The following is an 11,824-nucleotide window of genomic DNA, read 5'->3' on the forward strand; positions in this document are numbered from 1 at the left end:
CTGTTAATTTTCTCATAAAAATCTGCTAAATAACTGAACAAACCAAAAAGTAGTTTAAGAATGCAGAACGATCTTGATCGATAATTGCACTCGGCCTTACCAATCACCCCCTTAAACAGTAAAATCGCCCCCCAACTTCAAAAATTGTACAAATCGCCCCCGCAATGGCCAAAATCGCCCCCCGGGGGGCGATATCGCCCCATTGAAGAACACTGCTTTAAAGGTTCAATGAATGGAAATCTAAAAAGGTATATACTTTTGGCATGATCTATATTCTATAGCAAAGTGTAGCATAATAAGGCTTTTCAGGATTGTAGAAAACACAGCAGTAGTCTAATGTACAACATTCCAAGTGAAAAATACTTTTTAAGTGAAAAAATTCCTTTCAGCCTTAAAATAACCTATGGAATATGTCCCAAAAGTGATTGCTTGCACAGTCCCATTGGTCATTCAACCACCAGCTTGTGTTCAGCTTGTCTGAAAACATATCACAGTACAATGTGTACTTTTCTGTTGTGATAGCATCAGACCCAACCATATGGCTTAAACTTTCATGCCAGGTCCCACTTGATACAACTTATTCATAGTGTAGAAACTGTTAACAAAAGTGAACCATTTAAATTTACTTTGGGAGCAAAAAAAAAACAATTAACTGACCTCGCCACTTAACTGGACGGGTCTGCTACTATTCGGTGAGTTCGATTCGGTGAGTCTGATTCGGTGAGTTCCTAACTTCTAACCCCTAACCTTAACTCCTAACCCCTAACCCTAAAACGGCAATGATAATTAGGCTACGGTACCCGATAATTTAAAAAAAAAATTGAAAAAATCCCCTGTTAAGGGATCGGACTCACCGAATCGGACTAACCGAATCGGACTCATCGAATCGGACTCACCGAAACGGGCCATTCCGTAACTGGACAGCTTCCTTTCAAAAAGTACGATGGCTCATGCCAAAAGAATTATGCATCTATTAAAATTAAATTTACCAATTTAACATGTTTTTGTTATTTCTATGTGGAAACCGTTGCAGCAAGCATTTTACGTTGAAATTTATTTAAAATTGCTTATGTATTTTTGTAGATCTTGGATATCGCCACCAAACATTCAACCATCACCATCATTATGCTTCGGCCACAGGGGTTCAACCGGTTCATACGAACCACATTGAAAACCTGTGGTTGAATTAGTGTTGGGCGATATTGAAAAAAACAAAACGATACGATATTTGAAAAAATACTCGATATTTCGATACTTTTCGATATTTTTGTAGTAATAAACAAAAGAGTTTCTCAGTCTTCGAAATTAGTGTCGGCAATTGCCGAGGTGATTGCCGACGCAGATGCATGAATGGCGCATTAGTGTCGGCAATAAAAATGCCGAGGCCACAAGAGCGCTTGTTAGGTTAGGGTTAGACATTCCTCCCAGTCGTTATGCCACTGCCATAGATTTGCTCCTTAGTCAACACCCTGATGGAGCTCTGCGAAAGAGGCGTGTGAATGGGTATCAACTACACAAGCCAACACACTTTTTGCGTCAGCATAGTAAATGTCATTCTAGGCTATATTTTAGGTGCTGAATTCAAAAATCACATCAGATTTTTTGTATCACATCAGGATTTTATGATATCTGAATGCTGTTTTGGTAAAAATTGGTAAAATCGACTCCTGATCTATAGGCTATTGGTAGACTATGGCGTTTAATGGAATTTAAACTCTTTTTTGTCAACAAGGTCTGTGATAAAGTCTAAATTCATCACAATAAAGTCTAAAGTCTACAAAAGAGATACAAACATAATATTAATGAAAACATTGAGGTATTTCAAGACCTGTTTTATTTTTTTATTTTATTGAAGTGTGGTAACTTGAACCCAATTCTTCAAAGTTTATCTGCTAACACTAAACGTTCAACGTCATTTTTTTACAAGAGTAGGCTACTGTACATTGTTATTTTTTTCATGTTAAGAAGTAGGTTTGGTGGCTTGCAAATCCCCAACACATATTTTAAACCTTTTGATTTTGACATCTTTTCCTTTTGTTGGTGCTACAGTTGTGTGTTTGTAATGTCATTCGCTATTATGTTTGTGCCAGCAAAGAAAAATAAAATTGAAGAAATTAAATAGAATAGACACTTAAAAATACGTTCAATTGTACATAAAAAAGGAAATTCACATGTACATTTGGGAAACGTTACTCTGGACAAACTTTCGCTTGCATGATTTTTGTGAATATTGTGAGTGGATTTAGGATTTCCATTGATCTATCGTCTTAGGTTTTCCACACAAGCTTTACATGCAGCATGTGTGGAGCCCATGATTTGTCCTGATCACCCAGGCGAATTTCAAAGAATGTAAGATATGCTTGTTTCACAAAAGTTGTTATGGTTTGCCTTTGGTTAGGAACAGTAACCTATAACTGCCAGATATGTAACAAAGAACATCAGGGTCATTTTCACACTTTTTTGAAGATGTCATTCTGGATTCTGCTACATATTCACACCACAAACAGAATTAACACCTTGCTAATATGAAAAAATCTGAATACATGAAAATTCAAATAAGAATGGATCATAGACAAGTTTCACATTTTAAGCTTAAATCTCCACGTTCAGCGAAAAAGATAAAACCGATGATATATATCAAAAAGTAGAATGGTACTAAGCATTCAGGCAAAAGTGAATGTAACCCTGCCTGTAAGGGGTGGTTCATAGACAGTTCTCAGAAAGTACATAAGTTGGATGGTCTACCATAGACAGATGGTCCACTAGCCAGATGGTCTAGGTGACTCTTTTGACCAGTGGACCATCTAGCTAGGGAGGCTTCTGACTAGTGTACCTTCTGAAGGTAGGTCGGTCACTCCAATGGTCATGGTGTCATCATACATCTCCAAATGTTACAAAATAAAATCATTTCCATGAATATGACAAATTTTCAAACACTATTGGCTCGTAAGGTCTTTATAAAACGGTAACAGTAAGAGAAAATTCGACCAAAAAGCCAATGAGAAAAAACATCATGCAAAAATCTCAAAAACCTAATGTGATGGGTAAAATCTGATGTGATTTTTGAAATCAGCAGCCTCAATATACCCCAAATCACATCTTACATTGCAGACACAAATTTTTGATCTTTTTTGTTGGCCTGTGCTATCAAAGCACAAAAGCGGCAAAACGTGGACGCTGCATTGCGAACGGCGAAGACAGTGTAGATTTACAGCCAAGCGATGAGCCTCTTGATGTGTCCGATTCCAGTGATGACACGACAACCTCATCCTCCGATACAGCATCTGATGATTCTGATATCTAGTTCTTTATCAAACAGACTTTGTGTTGCTCGCAGTATCCCAACTGTGCCGAAATCATGTTACTGCATACCTAAATCGAGGCAATTTTCTCGCAGGGAGCGATTAATTTGTTACCGGTACTTGGTTGAGCAATAAACGTTATTTTATGATAATTCAACGTCGCTAGATGTCGAATTAATGTAAAACAAACGTAAATTTCTTATTGGGCATTGTTGTTACGCAATATAAGGAAAATTAAATCGATTTGTGCTGACTTGAACGTTGAATCAACCCAAAATTAACTTACTTTTCAACGTGAGTTATTCAACGTGAATTACCCTAACAGCGTGCGTATCGCGTTTGCTCGCTTTATCGCTACTTTTGGTATTATTACATCACAACAAATGAAACAGTGCGGTCGTGATAGACTACTCTAGCATATTTTTCGCCTCTCGTTTTCCATGTTTGGTACAATTTTTTCCGTAATAAACATTCACAGAAATTGCCGAGGCAATTTCAACTTTTGCCGTTTGGCTTCGGCAACGTTTTTGTAGGAGTTTGCAGTTACGAGTTATCGAACGATATTGAAATAAATATCGATATTGAAAAGATACCGTATCGTAAATTCGATATATTGCCTAACACTAGGTTGAATTGTAAACAAAAACTCAAAAGAATGGGTGGCACCACAAGGCACATGATACCGGGTCCTGGATATCTTGATGAATTTATGTGGAGACATCACTTTCCACAGGGACGACATTTTCCGGAAGTTCTCCGCGCCATAAAGGAGTCCTACCCCTTACTGTAGTCGCCACATCGTCCATTTGCCAACAAAACAGCCCTTTTCAGGGCTACCTAAAAGTGGGTGATAAAAAAAATTTCGTGTTTCAGAAAAAAAATTCGTGCTTAGGGGAATGACCACATAGTAGACCTAACTGCCCTCGGCTTTGGGTGTGACGTTGCGAGTCTACGCAAACTACGACAACAATTGATAAGCCTAATAGAACTGGCACTAACTTATTACAACTCTTAGGACAGCGATCGAGTAGTTAAAAGCAATAGTTAGCGACACCAACTACCTTAAACCAGGTTGCTTATTAGTAAAATTTGCAGCAGCATATGTGAAATGAACATGAGAATAGGTGACTATGTAAGCTATAGATATTTAGAGCTTTGGTAAAGAGTTTGTCTTGTTGAACCATAAGCATACGAAGTCGAGTAACGTAATCAATATCATTGTGTTAATAGGTCTACTCAATGTTACAGATTTGTTCTGAAGATTTGGTCCGAAACATAAGGCAAATAGGCGGACAGGGTCACGTTGTTGCCATCGACGAGTCGCTAATAGCAAAATAAAAACCTGGAAATTGACAAGGCCGACCAGTCCCGCAACAGTGGATTTTTGGCGGAATTGACACCACAACAAAGTATACCATGAGCTGTAGCCTACATAATTTTACGAGCGGCACCTACATTTTATAACATGCATGACATCACTGCAATTATGCCTTACACAGTTCCATTTTTACAACAGTATTGTGAGTCGACAATGGTAGGCTATGTGGCATAACATGTAGGCAACCCTTCTTTTTGTCTCCGACACGTTCACGAATGAAAAAGCGAATAATCTGACTAAAGTGGCTTCATTTGTATTACTTTATTATATGGAATGTTTCATACCCTTGGTACCACGGCGAGATCGTGCCACATTAGAAGCCGAGATTTTGCGTCGCATTACTCCCGGGACGGAAATCCATTCTGGTGAATGGAGGGTGTACAACAATTTATCAAGTGAGTGCATGATGTAGCTATTTCAATTTATCACCAAAATTGTGTCAAGAAGCAATTTCAACAAAAGAACATAGCCTGACACGTTGCAGATGTAAGAATGAATTGGTAGAAAAATTCAGGGCTGTGAAGTCGGAGTCGGCCAGTTATAAACTGAGGTACATATTTCGCCCGACTCCACAGCCCTGGAAAAAAACATTAAGGGTAACTGTATTCCTGGTACTTTACTTTTGAGATGATTGATTTCGCTTTCGTTTTTTTTTTCAGATCTTGGGTTTATCCATAGGACAGTAAATCACAGTCAGGAATATGTTTCAGCAACAGGTGTTTACACGAACCACGTAGAAATCCTATGGCTAAACTGTAAGCGAAAATTGAAACAAATGAATGGAACTAAAACGGTGGTGATCCCAGGATATTTAGACGAGTTTATTTAGACAGTGGACCCGCCATCATCATTTCACACAAATGCCACGTGCAATTGCGGAAGCCTATCTGCTTGTTTAGCGCGAACAAGCTTTTCTGCTCATCAACTTTCACATGTAAATTTCTTCTGTGCATTTTGTAATCATGTCCCAGACAGTCATTTTATCTGTTCCAGATCTGCAAAAGGTCTGGTCAGATCCATACCAGATCTGTTAAATATAAACTGACCCATAGGCGTCGATTTTCTTTTAGAAGAAAGGAATTCTGGGTGGGCGAGAGTTTTCAAACAGATTTCATTGAATGTGTAATGTGTATGTTCGCAAATTCGCAATGGTTAGTCTTTCTCACAAAGACTGCGTTTAGCGTCGCTGCAGCAATTAAGCTTTAAGGCGCGTTCACACTACAGTTATTTTCGCCGCAGCAAAGCGAACCTTTTGTTTGTTTTATTATCGCCTGGTGTCGCTCACTTGCGGTTGCTTTGCTTCAGTTTCACCATGTTTCACAAAGTGAGCGTGTGACAAAGATCGATCCTGAGCGTTTTTTCTGCTCAGCTGCGCTTGGTTTCAGCGTGACGTCATACGTGTTTTTGGCTCGAAAGTTGATTTTCTGAGTCTCGGGTGTCTGCTTCGCTTAGGCTGGAGTCTGGACAACTACTCTGTTTGAAGCTGGTAGTTATACAGGGATATTGGATAGCCTGTGAAAGTTTAACCTGTAGCAGATAAGGCAATTGCTGAGTCTCAGTAAGTTATTTTGGCTTTAAATACCTAGGACAGTAGTTAAGCAAAATTATTATAAAATGAGTTAGGCTACCTAGGACAGCAAGCTTGTACCCAAAGTGCTCAGCTTCATGACCAGTGAATCAGGAATATATCCAAATTGTTTTAGTTAAAACAGTAACTTAGAAAGGGTATCACTTAGATCATAAAATCATTGTAGCTAGGCCTACTAGTTATTACGGTACGGTACTCTCAGCAAAAAATAGCACATTCTTCAACAATGACCAGAAACTGGAAACTTTAATTTTGGCTGTACAGGACTTTTCATGTCTGAGATTTGAAGACACAGTCCTACCACAACCACAACAGCCGTAAGAACGCTTGGGTGCAAGTTGCGGTTCAATGTAATTGCCCTGATGGTGAGTCTTGTAGTATAATATAGTGTATAATATTAGAGTGGTCCTTATTTGCCAACTTTTGAATTATAACTACATATAAGGATTACCTGAATATAATATAATGTAAAAGTATTTGTGGGTCATATTTAGAGTTTTATTATTGTTTTTCATAGTTTATTGTATTTGAAGTGCGTAATGACAATGTGGGATCTAAACAAACATAACCCAGACCTCTATAAACTACCACAAAAGAATTTCTTTTTAATTAGGCCTATGTTGTTGAAACCTTGCAGATAAACAAAATGATTAAGAAATTGTAACCTATCGGTGTATGTTTTCCTTGGTACATGTATGTCACATTGGGAATTGCAGTGTCCAGTCCAATGCTAAGCACTGCTTGAGGATAATGTTAGATGATGTTAGCCTACTGTGGGATAAAATATTAATGTCACCATTATCTGAGATGCAGTCTTTTTGTATACGGTACGAGGTTATCTGGAATCCTATATCAAATATGGATTTGTCAGTATTGTTCTCAAAGACATTGAAAAACCTCAGTGTGTACTTTGTGTAAAAATAAAATACTTTTTGCAACAGTTTCGGAGCTGGTATACAAGTCCCCCCCCTTGGCAACTCATGACAAAGAGGAATTGAACAAAACATGTGGATTGAAGTGTGTGAACACTGAACAGGAAAGCAAAGGTAAAGTAGTTTCACCCTATATGTTTGGTTGAGTCCTGTCTTTGTCATGAGTTACCAGGGGGGGGGGTTTGAATACCAGCTCCACAGTTACATACATTGACAAGCTTGTAAAAAAATGAAGCACCAACCATCTCACTGATTTCCATAAATGCATGAATGATTGCTATAGCCTACATTCAACTGGTGAAAGTGTAGAGTTTATTCAGTATTTTTTTCTCTAGCCTAGCTTGATAAGAAATGGAAATATTTGGTCGAATGTAATAAAAGCAGTCATTACATCGCAAAAGGATTGCATTTACCTCGTATCATATATGTACAAAAAGACTGCATCTCAGATAATGGTGACATTAATATTTTATCCCACAGTATTGATTTTAAAAATTTGCATTAACGCAGAAAAACGAGACACACCATAGATTGGATGACGGCATGAATCAAATTTAGTTCAATTTTGCATAAAATGTGCTTTTATTGAATATTTTTATTTTAAGGGGGCACAATGCAAACAAGGTTGAAAACCACTGATTTAGAACTTTCGCCAGAAACTTTTGCTTAAAACTTTCGCTAAAATGTAGAACTTGCACTAGATTTGGAACTTTCACTTTTGATCCCATCAACACAGCTTCATCAGTAGGCTACCAGTAGTCTTATTCAAATATATACAACATATTCTCTTTGTATAACCCTGGCATTTTTAGGTGACAAAAGCTCTCCAAAAAAATAAATTTTAGTTACTTACCAAACTTGACTGTTTTTATTTACTAGTTTCATTCGTTTAGTTGCATCCTGCAATGCATGGATCCAAGTAAAATGTATCATCTGCATGTCTCCAACATTGAGTAACCACAGTTACTTTAGTTAAGAGACATGAGATTCACCTTATTACTCAATGTTTTGCTTGATGGGATACTTATTTTTTTAGCTATGTAACTGTAGCCTATTACAGGACCGAACATGCAGGACAATTCAGTGTATGTATAAGTCATTAATAATAATATGTATATATATATATTGTCATGTTATTGTCATTGTTAATATTAATATTGTCATTGCCAAGTGTGTATAAGTCATTAATATGTATCATGTTAAATGAAAATATGCTTGTTTAGGTTCAGACTGTTCTAAAGTGTGGAAATCACTTCGTGATAAATAATAGAAGAATAAGGAAAAAAATCCCTTGATCTGGCGATACAGTTGCCACTGGCAAGACGTGGAGTTTGCTCAACATTATGAGTTTTCTTGACCCAGTCATGGCATATAGAAAGTAAGTATTTTTAGTCATTACTTAGCCTGTGTGGTGCAAAATAAATCAGTCTGTACCAGTATGTAGCTTACATTTATCTCAACCAATTTGTATTTCATACAAACGTATGTAGCCATAACTGAAAATTAATTGCTCAATGATAAGCCTGCTATGTCACTGAAATGTTTTGTTTCGTACTCAATACTAGGGCTGTTCGAAACGAACTTTTTCAAGTCGAAACGAAATTCTTTTTAAAGATTTTTGCTCCGAAACGAAACCAAGAAAAGGAATTTTGCTTCGAAACGAAATACTTTTGTTTTGAACAGCCTTAATGTGAATTCACTTGTATGAGTTTTTGGCACTTTTTATATTCCCAAATTCTTGTATATTTCGTTTCGAACACAGAACGTTCGAACAAAATGGCTTGGATTTCGAAATAAACCGAATTTTTTTACTCAGAAATTATTTCAAAACGAAATCAAAAAAGGAATTTTGCTTCGAAACGAAATATTTTTGTTTCGAATAGCCTTACCCAATACCCATGGCACTGAAAGTGTACAAATGTTTTCACAGAACTGCTTCAAATCTGACGTTTGGAATCTCAAAGGAGCTTCAAGAAAAATCACCTCTTACAGAAAATGAAGCTGACTACGGTACCACATTGCTGGAGACATACAAGCTGACGCTCAGTCAGTTTTTAATTCATTGCTAGACAACAGCCAATCATCGGAGGCTCCAAATGAAAATGTCACTCTTTCTCTTGAGGACAGCGAGCTTGCTTGAGTAGAATGATCGCCAATTTCATTGAACCAGCGTATGAGTTCAGGTATAAATAAGCTGAAGTAGGCTACGCCTTGCGGCCTGTAAATGCTGAATTCATTGCAAATCGTTTGTGGGTTATGTTGTGTGTGTTTATGGACCTGTTAACAGATGCCAGTGGCTAAGCACACGACTCAAGATCAAGCGGCGCCTGTTCGGTTTTCGAGGTGTGCGTTTGAGCGACGCATTTCAGTACTGCTTACCATTCAGCGGCACCTAGTGGATGGAACATTTCTCCAACAACAACTTTTGGAAACTTTACTCTGTCAATCTCGGTAACCAGTCCTGCTTCTGCAAGTGTGCGAAACGGGCATATTGAGGCTTTGTCAGTCTGAGGATAAAGATTCAAAAACCAACCAAATATGTCATAGCTTAGGCTTTATATTGCTTTACTTCTTGTACAGATACTTGTACAAAGCAAAAGAAAAGAACTGGCGGTCGCAAACGTAAATTAAGCGATTGTACGACATCCATTGCTAGCATTTGCATGAAGAAATTAAAAGACATACAGAAGGAAGCAGGTAACCAAACTTTATGCTGTTTTGAAACTACAATAGCCTACCTCTCTTTGCCATAATAAACTTCAAAATGTTCTGTAGTTAATTTCTATTCAGTAGGCCTACTCAACTTTTAGCTAGACCCCGGCTTTGAATATGAAGTTTATTTTTCCGCTTTGTTGGTCAGAAATACAAATATACTGAACTAGCATTGCAACCTCGAGAACTCCACACAAGTTTGAAAGCACATGAAATAATTTAACACAATTTGTTATAATGTATCTATTTTCATTTTTGCAGAACAAAAACCTGATTCCACCGGCTTTTTCTTTGACTTTGTAGCAAAAGAGGCCAGACAAATGCCAAAACTAATCAGGATGTAATTCCAAAACGAAGTCATGGAGCTGGTTGAAAAGTACACACAACAAGTGGAATCATCACATTCTAACTAGTGGCCTATTATATTAGTGTGCCATTTCTGATGTTTCTACATTTTTCATTGAAATACATTTTGATGAAACAAACTTGAAAATGATTATTTCATGCTACAATTCATCTTAAGCTACGTGGTGCTCAGAGCTTTTTCATTTTGCCATGAAACTGCTCCAACGTCACTGAAATAATCTTTGAAAGATTTGCGTACATTCATGGCTTCAGATTAGCTTCGTCTTCCGATGCGACGCATTTGAGAAATGCCTTCCGTTCTCCATTCACCTAGGTGCACGGTCCCACTCCTATCTTCATGGTCAGTGGAATTAAGACTTTGATATTGTGTAGCACATTCACGTCGGAGAAAATTGTGAAGAACAACGGCCGCCTTAACAATTGCAGAAGTAGGAACAAGTAGAAGAGGACGACGAAAACATCTAAACTTTGAAACTAATATGCCAAAAGCATATTCTACAATTCGTTGCGCACACGACAGCTTGTAGTTGAATATTTTTTTATCATGAGATAGGCCTGAACCAGGGTAGGGTCACATCAAGTTTTGACAAAGGGGAAAAGCTTCACCTACAAAATAATACAAACGGCTTTGATGGTTGGTTTGTGCCGTGTAGCGGTTTATCTCCTAGAAGTCCAAGCTGCCCACTGATTAATAGTAGAATCGCTATGTCGCTATAACTTAATCTGCACAAATAACCTGTTTGGATAAGGCCCTTGTGTTTTACTTTCAAAGCCCGAGTGGAAAGGTTGCAGGTGCAAAATAAAATGGTCCCTCGTCTTTTACTATTATAATCCACACCCGAAATGTAAGCGACTAAGCGTGCCATAAGGTGGGGCTACTTTGAACACTTTTCACAGTTATTTGCGTGTATTTTTTAAAGTATTTAGGCTATATATCTTAAATTTGGTCATCATTGGTTGCAACATAGTCTACTTTGAAAAGTACTACAACACATTTTGATACAGCCAAACCATAGTTAATAAATATACCATATAGCCTAGTATATTTATTAACTATGGCCAAACAAAACCATAGGTAGGGCTACTTTGAACACTGTCCAAAGTTATGCACATCAACATAGCGTTAAATCGCTAAAAAACACCAGATAGGGTTAGGAAAAACACCAGTAGTGGCACCATTGACAGTTGACACTGATCACTGATCAAAAAATTTTTACAACGGCCGAAAAAAGCATTGTTGCGTCATAAAGGCATGGGTGTTCGCTTTGCTTTGCCTGCGTTGAAATAACTATAGTGTAGACATTTTTTTTTCTCGTCAAACGTTTGCTTCGCGTTGCTGCCACGATGTTTTCTTATAGTGTGAACGCGCCCTTACAGACATACTAAATGAAATTTTCAAACGGAAATGAAGCATTAAAATGCGTAAACTGAACATTCAAGAATACATTTAAAAAAGAATTACCGAAAAAAAAAATGTTTTGAGTGGCACTGGCAAGGCCCAAAGTCCACTGTTTCATTTATTTTTTCAAAATGACCAAAAAGTGGA

General features: G+C 37.6%; 1 long non-coding RNA gene across 3 annotated transcripts; it reads left to right on the forward strand.

Moving 5' to 3' along the window:
- Nucleotides 1-7,241: 7,241 nt before the first annotated feature.
- LOC145785091 (uncharacterized) lies at nucleotides 7,242-10,308 on the forward strand. Of its 3 annotated transcripts, none has more exons than XR_014291120.1 (5): nucleotides 7,242-7,314; nucleotides 8,424-8,578; nucleotides 9,131-9,383; nucleotides 9,781-9,897; nucleotides 10,216-10,292. It is a non-coding gene; the product is annotated as an uncharacterized LOC145785091 (long non-coding RNA). The 3 variants fall into 2 exon arrangements; XR_014291118.1 differs by having other exon boundaries at nucleotides 10,174-10,308.
- The last annotated feature ends 1,516 nt before the right edge of the window (nucleotides 10,309-11,824 follow it).

This window comes from Aplidium turbinatum, chromosome 16 (genome assembly GCF_918807975.1).
Source record: "Aplidium turbinatum chromosome 16, kaAplTurb1.1, whole genome shotgun sequence".
In the NCBI taxonomy this organism is placed as follows: Eukaryota; Metazoa; Chordata; class Ascidiacea; order Aplousobranchia; family Polyclinidae; genus Aplidium; species Aplidium turbinatum.